Here is a 22276-nt window from a genome sequence, read left to right as displayed (position 1 = left end):
GGGGGGGGGGGGGGGGGGGGGGGGGGGGGGGGGGGGGGGGGGGGAGGATGGGAATAGCTGTGTGAGGGGTCTCCAGAGCCATGGCAGGGAGTGTGGACTTTATCCTGGGCCAAGCATTTTAGATGCAAGTAGCGGGCAGATGGGCATTGTTAAGCCCACTCTGTATTTTAAGAAAATTTGAATTGGAATGCTGTCAGGAGGAGGCTGTGCTCTCACCAGACCCCGCCGCGCCCCCGCCCCCAAGCATGTGCGTTTATGACCCTGTAAGGGCCTGGGGTGCTGCTTCTGCCTAGCACACCTCGGAACTGAGAGGAAGGAGACATGCCGGCCAGCGGCAGGAGAGTGGGCCGTCGAACCCTCCGCACTGGATGGTGTGGGGCCGAGGTGCTCCCCCGTGACCATCGTCACTAGGTGCTGACATGAGATGCCCAGGCTCTCAAGGAAAGCCTGCCGCCCTGGCCCGCAGCCGCTGGGGACACGGAGTCCCGCGGTCCTGCTCTCCGGTCCTTGCTTCACATCAACACTGGCTGGCCACCTCTGTGTTAAGGACTGCCTCTTCCTCATGCCTGGGTGGCTCAGTCGGTTAGGCGTCTGCCTTTGGCTCGGGTCGTGATCCCAGGGGCCTGGGATCGAGCCCCGCGTCGGGCTCCCTGCTCTGCGGGAAGCCTGCGTCTCCCTAGGCCTGCCACTCCCCCTGCTTGTGCTCTCTCTCCCTGACAAATAAAATCTTAAAAAAAAAAAAATATCACCCCTTCCTCCCTGGCTCTGGATTTCGTTCTCTTTGACTCTGTCTCCTCTCAGGAAAGCACTGGATGTTTTAGAGGGATACCAGACCTCCCCCATGCAGGCACTCAAACCACCAGCCTTCGGACAGCCCTTAAGTAGGTTCCAGGTGGCCGCCAAGGTGCCAAACACCAGAGACGTTAAAAGGGGGAAAGAGTACCATCTGGTGGCCATTTCTGCAACACAGAGAACTGGAACACATTGTATTTTGTTCTCTGTCCCATGATCTTTGAGCATCAGAGAAAAAAGCCAGAGAGTAGTGGAGTACCTACCACATCAGACCAGAAACAACAAATTCAAAACATTCCCACATTCTTGCTTGGGGCACCTGGGTGGCTCAGTCAATTAAGCAACTGCCTTTGGCTCGGGTCATGATCCCGGGTCCTAAGATCAGGCTCCCTGCTCAGTGGGGAGCCTGCTTCTCCCTCTCCCTCTGTCGTTCACCGCCCGACGACACTCATGCTCTTTCCCTCCCAAATAAATAAGTAAAATCCTTAAAAACAGAACAGAACAAAACATTCCCTCTTCTGCCACAACTGACCTCCCCTCTGTTCCCCAGTCACACATACCCCTCTAATGTTATTCCTCTGTCTGAATGCCCTTCCCTCCCTCCTGGCAGGAACCTGCTCTTCCTTGGAGACCAGGCTCAAAGGGGATCCCTTCCAAGTTCCAGCGTAGCTAATGCCTTCCTCCCGTGCTCTCCCAAACCTAGCCAAACCAGTCCTGCACTCATGGCTGTGTGGGGTCCCACCTTGGCTCTGGTACTGTCTCCCACGCCAGGTAGGTGTGTGTGTTCTTTGAGGAGTGCTGAGTAGCTTCTCATCCCCTCGTTTGGTATCAGAGGGACTCCTGTGGGTCAGATGCCCTGAGAGGCACTCAGAGGAATGAGATCCCAAGTTCTACTTGGTGTCCCCTTTTGACTTGACCACTGGGGGACAGACAGGGCCCAGGAATGCTGAGATTTGCCCTTGAGCCTGAGTCCTACAAACCCCCAGTGGTGGCAGGGTGTGGCGTGGAGGATCCTGAGTTCCCGACCGCCATTGTTCGCAGTCTTCACGAAGCTTCCTCCTGCTTTGACTCCACTTCAGAATTAAGTGTGGGCTCTGCGGAGGCCTCTTATCTCCCAGGGTGCTGCCCTATACCAGCGGCTCCCTGCATGCCAAAGAGGGTGTCAGTGAAGCCTTCAGGGCTTCAGCTGGCTCTCCTGGGGGTCTGTTTTCCTCCTTCCCAAAGCTGCCTTTCCACCCACACTCACACACTTGCATTGGGCACCTCTCAACACGAGCCTGAATTGAGTGGGTAAAGTCTGTATGTGTCCCAAGCACAGGCACGTGGGTCCCCGGTATTGCCCTTACTGCTGAGCACCACCAGGAGGCGACAGCAAGCAGGTCTGAAGGCCTTGTGAGGAAAGGACCGGGCCAGGACCTCTCCCCACGCTGCTTACAAGAGGAGAAGATGCTACAGGGCTCAGATATTTCCTTAATTTTTTTTAAAGATTTTATTTATTTATTTGAGAGAGAATGAGATAGAGAGCACGAGATGGGGGAGGCTCAGAGGGAGAAGCAGACTCCCTGCTGAGCAGGGAGCCCGATGCAAGACTCGATCCCAGGACTCCAGGATCATGACCTGAGCCGAAGGCAGTCGCTTAACCGACTGAGCCACCCAGGCACCCCAGATATTTCCTTAATTAATTGTAATATTTGGAATGGAATATTTGCACTTGCTGATCCTCGCAATTGTCTCCCTGGCCGATGGTTTTGTCCCTTCTGAGAGAATTTGTCGTTTACAGGCCTGCCCTTCATCTTAACAAGAAATGTTAAAAGAAGTTCTTCAGGGAGGAGGAAAATGATATAGATCAGAAAATCAAATCTACATAAAGAAGAGTGTTAGAGAAGAAATAAATGAAGGTAAAATAAAGGGGGTTTTTTTCTTATTCTTAATTGATCTAAGATAATTGTTCAAAGTTATAATCGCAGCCATGTATTTGGCACTATTTATGATACTTCCGAACTGGTGGAGAGTGATTTAAAAGTAGGCTTCGATGCATTGTAGCAAACTCTAGCAAACTCTAGGGTAACCACTAAAAAGAGTTTTTTGAAGAAATGTAACTGATATGCTAAGAGGAGAAAAAAAATGTCTTAAATACTCAAAACCAGAAAAGGCAGAAAAAGCAGGGAAGATAAGAAAGAAAGAAAAGCAGGGACTCAGATACCTGTGCATGGACGTTCTTAGCAGCATCATTTATGCACAATTGCCAAAGGTGGAAACAACCCTACCAGACAATAAATGTCCGTCGACAGATGAATGCATAAACAAAATGTGTATATCACTGTAACGGATTATTATTCAGCCTTAAAAAGGAATTAAATTCTGATGCATGCGACAATATGGATGACGCTTAAAAATATTATGCTAAGTGAATCAGACACAAAAGGATGAATATAATGATTCCATTTATTTTTTTTTTTAAGATTTTTTATTTATCTGAGAGAGGGAGAGAGCATAAGCAGGGGAAAGGGGCAGAGGAAGAGGGAGAAGCAGGCTCCCCGCTGAGCAGGGAGCCCGATGTGGGGCTCAATCCCAGGACCCTGGGATCATGACCTGAGCAGAAGGCAGACGCTTAACTGACTGAGCCACCCACGTGTCCCTCATGATTCCATTTTTATAAGGTACCTAGAGTAGGCAAATTCATAGAGACAAAAAGTAGAATAGAGCCTCCCTGGGGCAAGGGCGAGGGGGGATGGGGAGTTATTGTTTAATGGGTACAGATTCTCTGTTTGGAATTGTGAAAAGTTCTGGAAATAGAGAGTGGTGATGGTTATATGACATTGAGAGTTTACTTAATGCCACTGAACTGTACACATAGAAATGGTTAAAATGGTGGCGGGGGGCGGGGCGCGGTGGTACCTGGGTGGCTCAATCAGTTAAGTGTCCAAGACTCTTAATTTCAGCTCAGGTCATGATCTCAGAGTTGTGGGATCTAACCCGGCATCAGGCTCTGCGCTTAGCACTGAGTCTGCTTGTCCCTCTCCCTCTGTTCCTCCCCACCCCAACTCTAAAATAAATAAATAAATAAAATCTTTTAAAAAATGGTTAAAATGGGGCACCTGGGTGGCTCAGTCGGTTAAGCGTCTGCCTTCGGCTCAGGTCATGATCCCAGGGTCCTGGGATGGAGCCCCGCATCGGGCTCCCTGCTCGGCAGGAAGTCTGCTTCTCCCTCTGCCTGCCGCTCCCCCTGCTTGTGCTCTCTCTCTGCCAAATAAATAAATAAAATCTTAAAAATAAATAAAACAAAAATAGAAAATAAAAAATGGTTAAAATGGTAAATTTTATGTTAGGTATATTTTACCACAATAAAAAAAGAAAAAAAGAACAAGTGTCATGGTAGTTACTCATCTAACTAAATCAATAATCAATGTAAATGTGAATGGCCTAAATATACCAACTAAAAAACAGAAACTGTCACAGTGAATTTGAAGAGACCCAGTTATATGTTGTGTCAAGAAATCCACTTTAAATAGAAAGACATGGACAGAAGAAAAGTAAAAGAATGGAGAGACTCCCTTCTACTTGCTAGCTGGGATGCTGCTCAACTCATGAATTATTTAATAAATCTGATTAGATCTTCAAAAAAAAAAGTAAAAGGATGGAGAAAGACATACCACAAGAACACTACTCAGAAGAAAGGAGGATGCTGGAATTGCTATATTAATTTTAGACAAAGCAGACTTCAGAACAGGAAAATATCAGAGATAAGGAGGTCAGTTCTCCAAGAGGATATAACAATCCTTAAGCTGTATGCACGTAACAACAGAGCGTTAAAATACAGGAGACAAAAACCGATGGAACTGCACTAAGAAAGACATATCCATTGGTGTAGACTTCAGCCCTCTCTCTCAGTGATGGACAGATCCGTCAGGCAGGAAATCATAAGGATATATCTGAACCGAAGAGCACCATCAATCAGCTGGATCTAACTGACATTTATAGAGTACTTCATCCAACAATAGCAGACTACATACTCTTCTCGCATTCACAGGTAGCATTCCCCAAAATAGACCATCTCTGGGCCGTAAAACACACTTCAGCTGATTTAAAAGAATAGAAATCATACCAAGTCTGCTCTCAGACCAAATGAAATTAAACTAGAAATCAATAGCAGAAAGGTAACTGGAAAATCCCCTAATATTTGGATACATTAGTATATATTATAACCATTATATGGATATATTAATATAAGAATATATTAAACAGGGACACCTGGGTGGCTCAGTTGGTTAAGTGTCTGCCTTTGGCTCAGGTCATGATCTCAGGTCCTGGGATCAAGCCTGCTTCCTGCTCCCTGCTCAGTGGGGAGTCTGCTTCTCCCTCTCCATCTGCCACTCCCCCTGCTTATGCTCATGCTCTCTCTGTCTCTTTCTCAAATAAATAAATAAATAAATAAATAAATAAAGAATATATTAAACAGCACACTTCACAAATAACATATGGGTCAAAGAAGTCTCAAAATAAGTCTTAAAATTGTAAAATATTTTTACTAAATGAAAATGCAATTTATCAAAATTTATGAGATGCACCGAGAGCAGTACTTAAAGGGAAATTTATTTTAAAAAAACAAAGAGAAATTTAGAGCACTGAATGTACACACAGTACTGATACATGCCACACCATAGATGAGCCTTGAAAACATGCTAAATAAAAAAACAGACACAAAGTCGATATATTGCATGATTCCATTCATATGAAATGACCATCATACACAAATGCATGGAGACAAAGTAGATTAGTGCCTGCCTGAGGCTCAAGAAAATTTCTCCTGGGGAGTGAATTTAGAGTCACTGCTAGGCGGATTTCTTTTTGGAGTGATGAAAATGTTCTAAAATTGGGGGTGGGGCAGGTGGCTGGCTCAGTCTGCAGGGCATAGCAATGCTCAATCTTGGGGTTTTAAGTTCGAGCCCCACGCTGTGTTTTGAAATTATTTAAAAATAAAATCTTAAAAAATAAATTAAATTAAATTGGGGGTGCCTGGCTGGTTCAGTCCGGAAAGCTTGCAACGCTTGCTCTCAGGGTTGTGAGTTTGAGCTCCACCTTGGGCATAGAGATTACTAAAAAAAGAAAAGAAAAAGGAAACAACAACAAAAAAAAGTGTTCTAAAATTGATTGTGGTGATGGTTGCACAACTCTGAAGATACTAAAAGCCATGAATTGTACAAGCTAAATGAGTGAATTGTACAGTATGTGAGTTCTGTCTCAATACAGCTGTTAACCAAAAACAGTAAATAGGAAAGAAAAATCTCTAAGTAATCTAAAAGGCATAAGCAATTAAAATGATTTTGAAATGCTAGATGGTAGAAACACAGATTAAATAGTAAAAACAACCAAAACAAATATTAAAACCATTCAAATCCAGGACTGACCTCTCCTTGAGAGGGCATATTGATCAAACAGCCTTTGGTTCCATGGGGCAGGGGGTAGTTTTCTGGTATAAGATCGCTATGGTCTGAATGTTTGTGTCCCCCAGAATTCATAGGTTGAAATCCTACCCCCACCAAGGTGATGGTATGAGGAGGTGGGGCCTTTGGGGCTCATGAATGGGACGAGTGACTTATAAGAGACACCACAGAGCCCCCTTAGTGTCTTCCTCCATGTGAAGACACAGAGAGAACACAGCTGTCTAGGAACCGAGAAGCAGGCCCTCACCAGGTGATGAATCTGCTTGCTCCATGAATTTGGACTTCCCAGCCTCCAGCGTAGTGGGAGATAAATTTCTGTTGTTTATAAGCTACCCAGTCTATGGCATTTTGTTATAGCAGGCCCAATGGACTAAGACGAAGGTCATGTATCATGCAACCAACCTCAGGCAGTCCAGCACCCTGAAGGGTTCCGACCAAGGGGCAGAGGAGAAAACATGTACAGCAGCAGCCTTTTTCCTGGAGAGAAGTCTGTGCACAGGAGGCCTACCCCGGATTGGGACCCTCACCGTGTTTTAAAGATGCATGGAATTTCACATCAAAATCTCCTGTGCCTCCCCACCCCCCCAAAAAACAAAACACAAAACAAAACAAAACAAAAACGCAAAATCCCATGTACCCCAATATGGGCTGGAGCAGAGCCTCAGCTGCCTCCTGTAGAAAGGGCCCGGGTCCCGCAGCTCCTCCAGCACCCCTGTCCCCGTGACTACCTTACTCCTGGGTGGCCAGTCTGACTGACTTCAGCTGCCTGGCCCCTAAGCAAACCGCTGTCCCCCACTAAAGATTTCTAAGGGAAATGGGGGCGTCTGCTCCCCAACGTCCTCTTTGGTTTGAAAGAGAAAGAAAGAGGAGATCTCCTTATGGCTTCTTTTTGCCTTTAAAAAAATGTTCAGCAGTTCTCAGCTCCATTTAAAATGAGAATCAGAAAAAAAAAAAGGCACGGTGGGGAGGGAGGGGCCGAGGGCGAAAACCCCTCCCTGGAGGGAAAACAAATGTAGATAGAGAAAACTCCGCAGGTGTAGGAGCTGGGCGCCTCCAGCCCCCGGGGCCCTGGCCCTCCTATGGAATTGGACCTCAGGGAGGATTTAGGAGGCACTTGGCAGTGATGACCGTTGGTTGGCCGTTACACTTTGGTTTCAGTTTGCAGCACGTGGCTTCAGAGGGGACTTTCCCCAGCGGAGCAGGAAGAGCTGATGGCTGGAACAGCCCCGAGCAAGGGGCAAACTTTGCTGCAGACAGCTGCCTCCAGCAAGCACAAAAGCGTGAAGTGCCCGCAGCCAGACCGTCCACTCGGAGCCTCAGGACCTTCCACACACCGAACCTGAAGTTTGTGAGAGCACAACGTCTTCCGTAGGGTGTGGAAACGGAAATGAAAGCTAATATTAGGTGGAACAGCTCTCGGCGGCGCTCAGAGTTCATGCCAAGTCGATGTGAAGAAAGATGCCCAAAGATGTCCTTTCTCAGGGGAGAGGAGAAAGGGATCACCGAGATGAAATCAGCCAGGCCTACCCTGCCCAGAGATAACAAATTGCCACCCTCCTTCCTGCTCTCAGCTAGGCATAGGGAGAGGGGTGCTTTCTTCCCTTTTTTTTTTTTTTTTAAGATTTTATTTATTTATTTGACAGAGCACACAAGCAGGGGGAGCAGCAGCGGGAGAGGGAGAAGCAGGCTCCCCACTGAGCAGGGAACCCCATGCAGGACTCCATCCCAGGACCCTGGAATCATGACCTGAGTCAAAGGCAGATGCTTAACTGACTGAGCCACCCAGGCGCCCCAAGGGGTGCTTTCTTTCAAACAGATAATACAGTAAAAAGTAAAAGGTGGTAAAAATGACACGTCGAGGTCTCCCTTTCATCATCCCTCAGACGCGCACGTCCTCTCCCCAAAGGAACTATGTGTCTTTTGTTGTTTCCTTCCAGAGCTAGTTTATATATGTACAAGCAAAATATATCATTTTCTTCTTTTTGTGTGTGAAAAAGGCAGCGTATTAGAACACAGCTCAGACACTTGCTTTTTTACTTCTCAGTATGTCTTGGAGACTGTTCCAGATCAGCACCCACTGAGTTGATTTTCTAGTTGCATATAGTATTCCTTTGTGTGGTTGCACCATCTTTTTTTATCAATGTCAAGCCTCAAGGTTATTTCCAGGCTTCGTTATTACCAACAGCTCTGCGGCGAAAAACCTCGTACGTATGTAATTCCGTACACGTGCACAGAAAGGTACATTCACAGAAGACAAAATACTGGAAATATTTTGCTAGTTGTTGCCAGATTCCCCTCCATAGAATTCCTGCCAACTTTACCCTCCCGTTTGCAATACAGGGCAGTGCACCAGGCATGAAGTGAGGTGATTTCAACCCCACTGTTCTGAGGAACTGCACGGGGAAGGGCCCCCGGGGGAAAAGGCAGCCCCTTCCTTCCAGAGCTCTTCCTCTGTACCTTTATTGTTCATAATCATCAAATTCAGGACAGTGATTTGTTCAGTCTGTCTCCCCTACTCTCGCCCATGAATGCCTCAAGAGCTAAGATTGGGCCTTAATCACCCTTGTATCTCCAGTGTCTGGCCCACAGTAGGTGATCAATAAATGCTCATCAGATGAATGAACAAATTAATAAATTGGGCTAGCAGGTTAGGTTCCATCTAGGAAAAAGAATTGAAAACTATAGAATAAGGACTATGGCTCTAACAACCTTAAAAGACTTGATTCTCTGCGACATTTCATCGGGCAGCAGGGGTGGGGTGGGGCGGGTTGCCTTTTTTGCCTGTATTTCCCTAGGGAGATTAGCAATTAAATCTCGAAAACAAAAAGAGTATGTGCCTTGCAGGCCTCTAGAGTATCTTGACTCAGCCAGCAGGCATCTCCACCATTTGGGCCCACGTTGACCATAAGGCCAGAGTCCCAGGTGGTAGATTAGTGGTACCATATTTTCATGCAATGTGGAAGCATTTCCTGAGAGCATCGAAGTGCCAGGCACCGTGCTGGCTGTCTGAGCTCCACCCTGGTGGGATTTCAGAGTGTTGGACACCCCCCACCCGTAGTGCGCATTTGTTGCTTCCTCTACCCCCCAGGGACCCCACATCCCTCCTTATCCAGCAGAAGACCCCGCTGCTGGCCCCAGACTTCAAAGCTGGGTTCAGGAGCCAGCAAACAGCCAGTATGGTTTGCTCACACGTCAGTGATTCCCAGGGTTGTTGCCTGCCCTTCTAGATCAAAGGCTTGCTCCTTCTGGCTTGACTGGGCTGGAAAGGGATGGACTGGAGCTGCTGCAGCCACTTTTTGCCCCCACGCAGGGAGAACTCGCTGAGCATAGAGCCTAGGGCCAGAAAAGGAGACTAAATCATCAGAGACTGAAATCACGGTCCTGACATTTCTATCCAGCCATGGCTAAAGTGAGATCCAGCCCCTGGAATTTTCAGTTATGTGATTCAATAAATTCCGTTGTTTGCTGAAACCTATGCATGCCAGGCTTCCAGTGCAAGGCAAGAAGGAGCCCTCCCATGTGGCCCCTATAAGTATAGAGAACGGATCACATGAGAAAGGTCATTTCACAAGGCTGCCCAGGCCCTGAGCATCTGGGGTCTGGGCATCTATAAGAGGGTTCTTGCAAAGATTAAGAGAAAGAATTCCTGGAATACGTGGGTGGCACACAGCCACTAGGGAAAGCCGGCAAGGGGCATTCTACTCTACACTGAGATACAACAGATGTGTGGGACACGGAACAGGTCAGACAGAAGCCACGCCCAGGATCCGGGGCCTGCCGGCTGGGCCTGGGAGTGGGACTGGGGGTGGTCAGTTGACCCCTGCTACCGCAAAAGGTAATAATAAATGACCGTTGCTGTTTTGTGTCACTATACAAGAGATGACTGAACAATCTTCCTTCTCGTATCTTCTCTTCTTCCCCTATCTCCTGCCTTGCTTAAAATTAGTATCACTTCCTGTGATAAATATATATGTGATTTTTGTCCGGGGTTCCTGGTACACAGCAGCTAAAACTCTTGGGCTCTCTAAAGTGATGAGTATCTTTTGGTTATGCTAATGAGCTGATTGGTGGATGGGGGTTCCTAGAAAGCTCCGGGTGGGGTTCGGAGAGTTTCTGGATTGGTGAGCACATTGAGGTGCTAGGAGGATATGCACCCAGAGAGGGCAGAGAAGCTCCATGCCACCCCCTCTTCACCCCCTAAAACCTGGTCTTATGCACCTCTTCCCTGTGGCTGTTCCTGAGTTGTATCCTTTATAATAAACTGGTAAATCTAAGCAAAGTGTTTCCCTGAGTTCTGTGAGCCATAGAGCAAATTACTGAACCTGAACAGGGGGTTGTGGAAACCCCCAATTTATAGCCAGTAGGTCAGGTACCTTTGAGAACCTGGACTTGCCATTGGGGGTGCCATCTGGTGGGACTAGCCTTCGCCCTGGGTGATCGGACACTAACTCCAGGTGGATAGTATCAGAACTGAATTGAAGTGGTTGGTGTGAGGAAAAAACCCCATACACTGGGTGTCAGAAATACTGAGTAAAAACCGTTCAGACGTCCCCTACTTCCAAACCAGAAAACCCAATAAAAACATACAGAGACGCTGGGCGCCTGGGTGGCTCAGTCGTTAAGCGTCTGCCTTCGGCTCAGGTCATGATCCCAGGGTCCTGGGATCGAGCCCCACATCGGGCTCCCTGCTCCGCAAGAAGCCTGCTTCTCCCTCTCCCATTCCCCCCGCTTGTGTTCCTGCTCTCACTATCTCTCTCTGTCAAATAAATAAATAAAATCTTAAAAAAAAAAAAAAACATACAGAGACGCAACTATGTCAAATAGACTTTTAGACTATAAATACCGAGAGTTTGTGAGAACTATCCAAGTGTTCAGTCTGGGCAAGGCAACCCTTTGCTGATCTGAATAGCTCTCTGAAGACCTTGGGGCAATAAAGGGGACTCTTTCTACCCCTTGTCGGTCAACACCTGTGCCATCATTCCCTAGCAACGGGCTCTAGCAACAGGGGACTCTTATTTCTGCGCTGGCAGCTGGACGTCCGCTCTCTGGTTGGCTAAGCCGTCTCTCCTGGGTACCAATTCCTAAAAAGGTACACCTTAACTCAAGTCAGACTTGATTCTTTTCAGCTCCCCTCGCCTGGAACAATAGCGTGATTAAGTCTACCGTTGGTTTGTCTGCTACTGGCTTATGAAATTCCTGCAGTGTTAAATAAATGGCGGCAAAGACAAGCTCAGTCTCTGGGTATTAATTTGCCTCGAATAAAACAACAGGTTATCCTGATTCAGCCTCCCCAATACCTCTCATCTCCACTCTTCACCTTTCATTCAGTCCTTTATTCATTCAGTCACAGGTATTTACTAATCCCCTTCTCCGTGCCAAGTTTTATGCTAGTGCTTTGGACACCCAAAGATTTTTTTTTTTAAGATTTTATTTATTTATTTGTGAGAGAGAGAGCACAAGCAGGGCGAGCAGCAGAGGCAGAGGGAGAAGCAGTCTCCCCACAGGGAGCCCAATGTGGGGCTCGATCCCAGGACCCTGGGACCATGACCTGAGCTGAAGGCAGACACAACCCACTGAGCCACCCAGGCGCCCTGAGGAGATCCAAAGATTAATGAGACCTGACTTCTATCCTAAGAAAATCACCGTCTACTGATAATTCAGAAACCGAATTACAATCATAAAGCTATGGGATTCACACAGAGACAGAAAGCCCAGAGTAGAGGTCCTTGACCCAGCTGGGAGCAGTAGAATGTGGAATGAGGGTGTCTGTGAACTTTTCTTGGGGGAGGGAGGGTTGATGCCTGAGTTTTAAAAATTTAAAGACTGAAGGAGAACAGGCCATGCCAAGAGGAGAGGAGGGGACATAGCAAGCAGAGGGGACAGCTTAGACAATGGCCCAGAGGTGAGGGGCAGCATGGTCAAATTCCACTCCTGGGCTGAATCCAGGCTCCTATCACTTCTCACCTGGACAAGAGATGATTGAGGGCTCTCCCCCCCGTTCCCCGTGACCGCCAGAAAATCTCCTACAGCTCAGATGTGACTTCCTGTCTCCCTTGCCTGCAGGCCTCTGTTGGTTCCCCTTCCTGATCCGCGCCGTCTCTTGGCTTCTTCTCTGTTCATAAACTTCTTAGGGTGACTTTGACAGTATTTCCCATCTCTGAACTTTCATCTCTGCTCTTTTCTCTGCCTGGAATTTCCTGCCCTGCCTTGGTTGATGTGGTGAACTCCTATACATACTTCAGAGTGACTCAAGATGTGACTCAGATGTGACTCAGATGTGACCTATTGCACAAAGATCCCCTCCCACTTGCACTCCCCTCTGGGCGCACATATTCCGGAGCTGTGCACTTCACCTGCTAACTTGTCTGCTTCTTGTTCCACTTGCAAGGGTACGGACCTCTTCCCCACACCGACCTTCAGCTCCTGGCCCAGGCGAAAGTGCATCTAATGACCCGGAGAGCAGAAGCTGCCGGACCATTCCTGTGACCCTTCAGACCTGGAAGGAGCCCAGCGCAGGGGGTTGCTGACCAGGGTAAGGCCTGGGCTGAGCCTGCTGCATCTGTCCCCAGCTCTGCCTCAGACCCTGGCTTCCAGATTCAGCCTCATCCTTCCCAACCAAGGCTCTGACCTGGCATCTCCACCAAACCTGCCTCCCCTTTGTCCATGGATCCATCTAGACTCTCACTTATAACCAGCTTAGAAGCACTGCGTAATGGTGATTGTGTGGCTGTTACAATTGTGAAGTTATTACATCTTACGTAGAATACAAGTTTATGCACATTATAAGACCAGTAAAAACTCATTTGAATTAAAAAAAAGTCCCTATTGAATTATTTATTTATTTATTTATTTTGAGAGAGAGAGAGTGAATGGGGGAGGGGCTGCAGGAGAGGGAGAGAGAGAATCTCAAGCGGGCTCCATGCCCACCCAGCACAGAGCCCAACAGTGGCTCAATCTCAGGACCCTGAGATCATGACCTGAGGTGAAATCAAGAGTTGGAGGCTTAACAGATGGAGCCATCCAGGCACCACTATCAAATTTTATTTTAATTACAAAACCAAGTCAACAGCAATAACGTAAGGAAAAGTACCCACCTGCCCCAACCTCCCACTTCCTCAATCCCAGTCACTCTGTGTGTGACTGTTAACAGTTGGGTGTGTGTCTTTTAAGACTCTTTTTTGGGCCTGTACAAGTGTATGTGTAATTTTGCCCTCCTCCTTCCTAAAAATATACATACATATATATATTCAAAGAACTTGATGGCCATCTTTGTCAATACACGTAATTCTATTTGATCCTTTAATAGCCACATAGAAGGAGTTCATTATATCAGCCGTCAGCAAACCATGGCCCTCAGGCCAAAGATGGCCCAACACCTAAATAAAACTTTACTGGAACACAGCCAAGCCCATTTATTTGCATATTGTCTATGGCTGGTTTTGCACTATGACAGCTGAGCTGAATGATTTCGTCAGAGACTCGGTAGCCCACAAAGCCTAAAACGTTACTATCTGGCCTTTTACAGAAAAAGCGTGCCAACCCCTGCAATCTATAGCTGTACCAGGCTTTCTTTAACCAGTCCCCTATCAATAACATTTTAATTGTTTTCCTTTGCCCAGTGTTACAAACAATTGAGACAATACAAATACAAACAATTACAAACAATAATACTTTTTTTGTCAGCATAACACAGTCGATTACCACCATTGGTATCAGTAAGTGAGAACATGACCAAATGTGAACTCAATGTGTCCACAGAGAAATATTACCTTTAAATAAGGTCTTCAAGGGGCACCTGGCTGGCTCAGTCCGTAGAGCATACGACTCTTGATCTCAGGGTTATGGGTTCAAGCTCCAGGTTGGGAGTGAAGCCTACTAAAGTAATAAATAAAATAAAATAAAATAATAAAATAAAATAAAATAAAATAAAATAAAATAAAATAAAATAAAATAAATAAAATAAATAAAATAAAATAAAATAAAATAAAATAAAATAAAATAAAATAAAATGGGTCTTCAAGTCAACAGACTGTCTGAAGGGAGGACTCTGAGATTAGAAGCGGTTGCCAAAGTCATACAAGCAAAGGGCTGTATCTTCGTGATAAAGAACCAGAGCAGCCACCAAAGAGCATCAAAACACATTCTTGGAGGGCACCCGAGTGGCTCAGTTGGTTAAGCGTCTGCCTTCGGCTCAGGTCATGATCCAGAGTCTTGGGATCGAGCCCCGCATCGGGCTCCCTGCTCGGCGGGGAGCCTGTTTCTCCCTCTGCCTGCCACTCCCTCTGCTTGTTCGCTCTCTCTCTCTCTCAAATAAATAAAATCTTAAAAAAAAAACAAAGCACATTCTTGGGTCCAGGGTGAGGTGACAATAAAATGTACATACTAGCAATTATTGGCCTATTCTTGTTGATGGCAAGACATAAGGGAGCCTGAAAAAAGGAGGGAAGGAAAGAAATGAACAATTACCAAGTGTATGCCAGACACACAGACCAGATACTCAGGACGTAGGCGCAGTATTCCAACGTTAAATAAACATCATGGCCAGGGCATCAGCCAATCAGAACAGATGCAGACCTTCAATAACCAGTACTACTGACCGGCATGAGCCACTGAATATCATGCTGCTCATATTTAATACTCAATTTAATCCCTTAGTAATATGCCACCTGACAGCTGGGAAAAGCCACTTTGAGGAAAAACATCAACCCACACAGCATTCCTCTTCCTTCAAGGAATAGGGGAGCATTCCTATCCTCTGCACTCTAACCGCTGATGGTAACTTAAGTAAGCGATTATCAGAACCCGTGCACTCTCCGACTGTCCATGGGGAATGTGGTTATGTGCGTCTAGATCAAAGTCATGTATTGTTTTAGATATTACTCCAAAGAAGAGATACAAGTGGCCAGTAAATGTATGAAAAGATGCTCAACATCATTCGGAGAAAAGTACAAATCAAAGCCGCTATGAGGTATAGCTTTGCACCCAGCAGGATGGCCATCACAAAACGATGGGCAATAACCAGTATCAGCAAGGACGTGTGGATACTGGCGCTCTCAGACATTCATGGCGGGAAGCTAAAATAGTGCAGCCACTGTGGAAACAGCTGAGTAGTTCCCTAAAAACATAAACATAGAGTTACCCACCATATGACCCAGCACCGCTACTCCCAGGAGTGTATTGTGGACAAAGGAGAGTGCGTCCACACAGAAACTTGACACGAATGTTCATAGTAGAGTAGCATTATGCATAATAACCAAAACGTGCAAACAACACATGTGCCCTTCCACTGACAGAGGGGTAAACAAAATGTGGCCTGTCCATATAACGGAATAGTATTCGGCCATAAAAAGGAATGAAGCACTGATAGAGGCTACAGCATAGGAAAGCCTTGAAAACATCATGCTCCGTGAAGCAACAGACACAAAAAGCCACACACATATTGTATGAGTCCATTTTCTAAGTTTATTATTATTATTATCTTTAATAATCTCTACACCCTACGTGGGGCTTGAACTCACGACCCCGAGATCAAGAGTCACGTGCTCTTCTAAGTCAGCCAGGTGCCCCTGTATGATTCCATTTTTTATAAAATGTCCAGAAGAGGAAAATGCAGAGCCTGAAAGTAAATTAGTGGTGGCCAGGGGCTGGGGGTAGGGGGAATGAGTTCCTGCTAACAGATCCAGGGTGATGAAATTTTCTAGAATCTGATAATGGGGATGGTTGCACAACTCTGTGAATATACTAAAAATTGCTTCTGACTATACTAAAAACACCCTTCTGAAGGGTGAATTATATGGTATGTGAATGAAATCCTTTTAACAGTTACACACTGTTATACCAGTGAACCGTATTGATCAGTGATTTGCCTTAACATTTCATCCCAAAGCTCTCCCTATACAAAAGAGAACATTTGCTCCATTTGCTAAATTTTGGCACATCTCACCTAAGCCCTCATCCCAGCTAATCCTGCTAGTTTCTTTTTGAAACCAAGTGCTCTGCTCAGCCCTGCTACTAAAGGGACTGCTTTGGATTATGGTTCTCCCCTAGGCCTTGCAGGCCCCACATCACCCTTCAGACCAAGTCTGCTGGTTTTCTTCCTGCACACGGTGCCTTGCTCAGCCAAACTGCCACCTTCATGGGGACAAGAGTCAGCACCACTTCAGGATGGGAAGGAAGAAAGAGAGAGAAAGAGAGAAGTGAGGGAGGGAAGGTGGGACGCAGGGAAGGAAGGTCCCAGGTCACTGGAAGCCAAATCTTGCTGTTGACTCATTTATTTTATTGGTATGATAGTGTCTTTTATTTTCCTTCTCTGTCCTTCCCTCCTTGAATTCATTCATCCATTCATTCTTTTTGTCATACATTATTCTTATGGACCAGGCACAGGACCAGGCCCTGAGGAAGCCACGTCTTTTTTCTTTCAGATTTGTTCTTCCCTTCGGTAAATCTCCTCCTCCTTCTCGTTTATTCCCAACCGACATTCGGGCCGACTTTCCCCAGTGGCCACGTGGCCTCAATAGCAGAAGTCCTCTGTTCGCGGGCAGCTTCGGACATCCTAAAGCCCCCTCCTGTGTTTTCCTATTTCAAAGCCCGTGTACATGGGAGTCCAATTCCCATCCTAAGAGACACCCAGTGCCCACAGTTCATTCATCGTAAAAGGAGCCAGTAGGTTCTGGACATTCTCTAAGCTACCAGCTCTTTACACTTTGCCAGGTCATTAGGGAAGGGCAGTTAGCAAGCCTCAGACTTCATTCGGGTGGAGGGTCACTTGTAGCGAGGAGAAGGAGAGATGACTTCATAGAGGCATCAGAGTGGATAAAAGGGATCATTGAGTCACAGACTGAGAGTAAAGCCAAAGGAATAGGTCAATAGAACAACAGTCCTAGTTCATGAAAGTTCAAGGTGAGTCCTACATGCCACTTACAGGGAGCATGGTTTGAAGCAACATGGCAGGAGTCAGGGGGGGTCCATTAACCTTTAAAGTATGGCTTACTATGTTTAGCTGTTGTGTATGCCTTCCTCTTTGGAGAACAGACCTTGTCTACTTTAATTACAGGGTGATGGCAACAACAATAAATAATACTTAGATAGGCTTACTCTAGTCTAGGCCAGACTCTAAGTGAATAAACTTCGTTGGCTGGGAGAAGACACTCTTTATGCTTGTAGACCAGTGGTCCCTGAGGTTTCCCTATGAGAGTTCTGAAGAGCTGGCCCCAACATTGGGATGGTGGGCAGCAGAGGCACAGTGAGAGAGTGCAGGGCTCCAGGCTGAAAAGAATTAAAAGAAAACTCAGAAGCCAGAGGTGCCAGGGTGGCTCCGTCAGTTAAGCGTCTGCCTTCGGCTCAGGTCATGAACCCCGGATCCTGGGATCGAGTCCCGCATCTGGCTCTCGCTCAGCAGGGAGCCTGCTTCTCCCTCTCACTCTCCCTCTATTCTCCATCTCTCTCAAATAAATAAATAAAATCTTTAAAAAAAAAAAAAAAAAAAAGGAAACTCAGAAGCCTGATAGAGGATAGCCCGGGACAGTGTCCAGTAACTGAGGAACAAGGTGAATCTCAAAATCAGGAACCAGGTTGCTCAGACCGGGATTGGAAAAGAAGTGAGAGTGAGAGGTGGATTCCCAAAAGAGGATGATGTTCAGCACCCCACAGAAGGGCTGGTGCTGCAACACCTAATCCCAATAAAGCACGATAAATTTAATCAGGTCTACATTGAGAGTTCTTAGGGCTGCGCATTAAGTAAGATGGGGCCAGAGGTACGTGGGGTGAGGCACGGAATGGCAGTGGAGTTGAGGGATGATGCTGGTCTGGATTTCCAAGCCTGGTTTTCCAATGGGTTCTGATAGGGCGGTGCCTGGGAACACAGGGGCAGGAATCAGGGCTCTGGGTGGTGCTCAGAGTCAAAGATCCAGTTCACAGGGAGGGCAGGGAAGAGAGAAAGACACCACAGTAGGACCCCAAACAAAAAGCCAAGGCAAGGATTGAGATCGTAGGCAGGGCAAGCAATGATTTCAGAAACATGTAGGATCAGTGGGTGTCCCCGGGTCAGAGTATAAAGCAAAGACACGACAATGGCAACATAGGAGCTCAGGAATCAGCCCAGGGCTGGCAGAGTTGAGCCTGCTCCCAACGTGCTCTGTAGAATGAAGGTGGGCGGATGGGCTGCATAACAGGTACAGAAGGCGTCGCTCCAAAATGCCAGTCGGAAGGGGCTCGGCAGAAACGGAGTATCAGTGGGCAGGACAAGACCTAGAGACCTCAGGATAGGGCAAGTGCATTCAGAATAAAGAGATAGTCCTGGGGAAACTCCCCGGTGCCACTTGGAGCAGGTCAACCGTGGTTTTATGCCCTGCTGAGAAGAGGGTACTAATAAAGGCATCACTCCAGTTCGGACAGAGGCTGGGTCCTCCTTCCCTCCTCACTCAACCCCACACCCCCGGGCTGAGGCTCCTCCGTACTCCCCACCTTGGGGACTGGCTCAAGAAGTGGATTTAGGGAAAGCAGCAGCGAGCCAGCTGTGAGCCAGCATTTCTGAGTTCTCCCTGTGGCCAAAAGCAGTTTTGAGCATGACCCTTTAGTTGCAGTTCATCTTTCCAGACTTTCCAGTCTTTCTTCCTTAAATGAAGTTCTCCTTTTATAACTGTTTATCAACCAAAACCTCTACAAGTGCCCAAATGACAAGTTTCAGACAAAATGACAAGTATCTGTTAATAAGGTACTCATTGCGTGCATATTACAAAAATAAAAAATAAAAAAGGCTAGGCTGGGTTTTTTTTTCATTCTTGGGAGGAAAAAAAAACCCGTCATCCATGCTTGTTGAACACTGTGGGAGTGGGGCACTTATGTATATGTTATTCTTTGTTCAATTGATCTGTAGTTTTGTTACTGCAGCATAGTTCACTTAGCCTGATTTATATGAGAGTATAGGGGAAGGAGACCAGCACAGGCTTCACAGAGAAGAGAGGAGAGAACAGAGAGAAGGCACCCTAGAGAGGGGATGGGGGCGCAGCTCCAGAGCTGCACAAGCCACTGACCTGATCTGTGGTCTGCGGCGGCTGGTGTGCAGGACACGGAGGGGAGAGGGAGAAGGAAGAGACGAGGCTGCAGAAGAATGGGGCCAGGTTGTGACGAATCTTGAAGGCTCGACTTGGGAGCTGCAGAAAATAAGGAGCCAACAAAGGGGTGTGTGTGCGGGGTGGGGGGTAAAACCCTAATGGGATTTGCATTTTAGAAAAACCTCCAGCTGCAGAATCGAGAAAGCAGAATAGAAGGACCAGAGGCTTTCTGGAGCCTTTCTAGAGCTTTTTCCATTGACCTGTTAGGAGGCAATTCCCACAAGTTGGGAATAATGAAGGCCTAAACCAGAGGTTGACAAAGTTTTTCTGTATAGGGCCAGATGGCAAATATCAGGCTTTGGTCGGCACATCGTCTCTGTCATAGCTCCTCAGTTCTCTCCTTGTAGCACAAAAGCCATAGACAACATGTAACAAAAACGTGTGTTCCAATAAAATTTTATTTACAGGGCGCCTGGGTGGCTCAGTTGGTTAAGCGACTGCCTTCGGCTCAGGTCATGATCCTGGAGTCCTGGGATCGAGCCCCGCATCAGGCTCCCTGCTCAGCAGGGAGTCTGCTTCTCCTTCTGACACTCCTCCCTCTCATGCTCTCTGTCTCTCATTCTCTCTCTCTCAAGTAAATAAAATCTTAAAAAAAAAAAAATTTTATCTACAAAGAGGGCGCATGGGTTGCAGTCTGCCTACCCTTGACCTAAATAACAGGACAGCTACCATTGATTGAGGCCTACCAGGTACCAGGCACTTTATAGACATTGCTGATTCTCACAACCTTGCAGGGAGGTATTATCGACTCCATTTTGCAGATAAGGAAACTGGGGCTGAAAGATGTTGGGTAACTTGCCCAAGGTCTTGTGATGGTGTGTGGCAAAGCTGGGATTCAAACTCAGGTCTGACTCTCGAACTCATGCTCTTTTGTGAGTTCATGCCACCTCCTGCAGGTGGTCAAGAAGAAAGAAAGAGAGGGATACACAGGACTGTCAATTCTGAGGGCCTGGGGGAGTTCACTCGTTCATTCAATCACTCATTCATTCATTCATTCATTGCTTCCTTCCTTCCTTCAACAAATACTTTGCTTCTGCTGTGTGTGAAGTACTGGGGATTCAAAGATGAATGACAAATGATTCCCATCCCTGAATAGCTCAGTCTAGCATTTAGACCTACAACTGGGTATGGGGGATGAAGGGAAAAAATGTGATTAATAAGAACAAGGAAGTGAAACATTAAAGTTGCTCTCATCGCTGCCTCCTTCCCTTTACACATCCAGAGAGAACTCTCTGATCCTCTGGGATCACAGACACCCGATCTTTTTACCCTCTAGCATGAACGCAAAGACAGATTTACTGTGGAACTATTGAAGTTGAAGCTTCTGGGTCCGTTGCTTCCTGAAACAGGGCCTTCTAATGCCCTGTGTCTAATTTTGTATTTCTTTCTTCAGAGTCGCCCCTAAGAAATATGTAAGCCTCAGGCACCCAAAGGCGGATCTGCCCTTGAGTGAATGTTTTCCAGAGCCAGGTCTGTTAAATGCTGTTTGTAGGAATTACCTAGGGGCTAAGGATCTTGGTTTTGGTTCTTGAGGTTTCTCTCAGGGGAACTAAGAACCTGGGGGCTGTCCTCAAAGTCACAAGTGTGGCCAGTCCAAGTCTGTTCCATTATGTCTGCTCTTTTCCGCTACCATCAGCTACCCCCACTCTCCCTCTTCCTTCCAAATCAGCCCCGGGGCCCTGAGGTTTCTCTGACTCAAACTCTTTTGGAATTTGAGGTTCCAAGAATCCCCTCAACAACCTCTCGGGGCCGTCAGGGCAGGAAAGGACACCTGCAATCCTGAAGGGGGGAGGGGGTGCGAGGCAGTGCAGTAATGGAGAGCCGCTGGAGGCTGGCCAGTCTCCATTGCTGGGCTTCCCAGGGCAGGGCTGTCGTATCAAGCCCAGCAGCAGACCCAGCTCTATATCCATCTGTCCAGAGGAGACCACACTCCGGGAAACTGACTGTTTCACATTCACCCAAGTCACAGGTGATTCAAAACTAGAATCCTATTAGTGTGAGCACAGGAGGGCTAGCTGGCAAAATAATTGGCTCTGGTCACTTGCTCAGAGTCCTGTGCCTTGCCAGGCAAATCCGCAAAGCATACCAAATTATAGGCTGGGAATTGGGTGAGTGAGCGAGAACAATACTGTGACTCCTTTAAGGGCAGGTACTGTGTCTCTTAGAGTATCAGAGCATCTCTACCCTTGGGTAGTGTGGGAGATACCCTGTAATTTCTCCAGGCAAGTTGCATGCAAGCCTTCTGTTAGGACTCATTACCTCCCAAGCACCCACCTTAACTGCTGTTACATTCCAGGGCTCTTTTCCAGAGTATGTTTTAACTCCTTGCTGAGTTTGGGGGGACTTGGGTGACACTCAAAATAGACGCCACCGGCTGTAGGGGTTTGTTCCTATAAATTCGTGTTGATTCTACTCAGTTCACTTAAGAGCAGCACTTCACATTTGAAAAAGGACTTCAACCACCTCCATTTTGACCTCAAACTTTCTAAGTCAGTTCTTCTTTCCAGCTTATCTCTTAACTCAGGCAAAAGACCCTGAGGGCAAAGCATTCCCTGATGGGAACCAAAACTACCCCCTCAAGCAATAAGGACTTTCCTGAGCCAGCAAGACCCCACCTATGATTGAGCCCAAGACAATGACTTAACCTTCCCTGCCCACCTGCAAGTACCCCCCCCCCCCCCCCCGACCTTTCCTTATGTAGACCTGGGAGTATTTTCAGCACTTTGGAGACAGTCTTTGAGACGTGAGTCCGTGGTCTTCTTGAAAGGGCCTCACTGAACTAAATCCCTTTCTTGTTTCACCACCCCTCGGTTTCTCAGCCTTTGAATTTTGTCAGCAGTGAGCAGCCAAGCCTGGTTTGGGACCCCTGGAGCCAGGTATCCTTGCACACCTGCGGCCCAGCTACACTTTGACTTTTCTTAGAGCAAC

At 47.0% G+C, this 22276-nt stretch overlaps 1 long non-coding RNA gene across 1 annotated transcript; it reads left to right on the top strand.

Annotated features, from left to right (window-relative positions):
- Positions 1–2678: 2678 nt before the first annotated feature.
- On the top strand, positions 2679–12930 carry LOC110587561. The gene is made up of 3 exons (XR_002480766.1): positions 2679–2690; positions 7402–7580; positions 12625–12930. It is a non-coding gene; the product is annotated as an uncharacterized LOC110587561 (long non-coding RNA).
- The last annotated feature ends 9346 nt before the right edge of the window (positions 12931–22276 follow it).

This window comes from Neomonachus schauinslandi, chromosome 10 (assembly GCF_002201575.2).
Source record: "Neomonachus schauinslandi chromosome 10, ASM220157v2, whole genome shotgun sequence".
NCBI classification, from domain to species: domain Eukaryota; kingdom Metazoa; phylum Chordata; class Mammalia; order Carnivora; family Phocidae; genus Neomonachus; species Neomonachus schauinslandi.
Note: the sequence above shows the minus strand (reverse complement) of the source record. Positions and strands in the feature narration are given on the sequence as shown.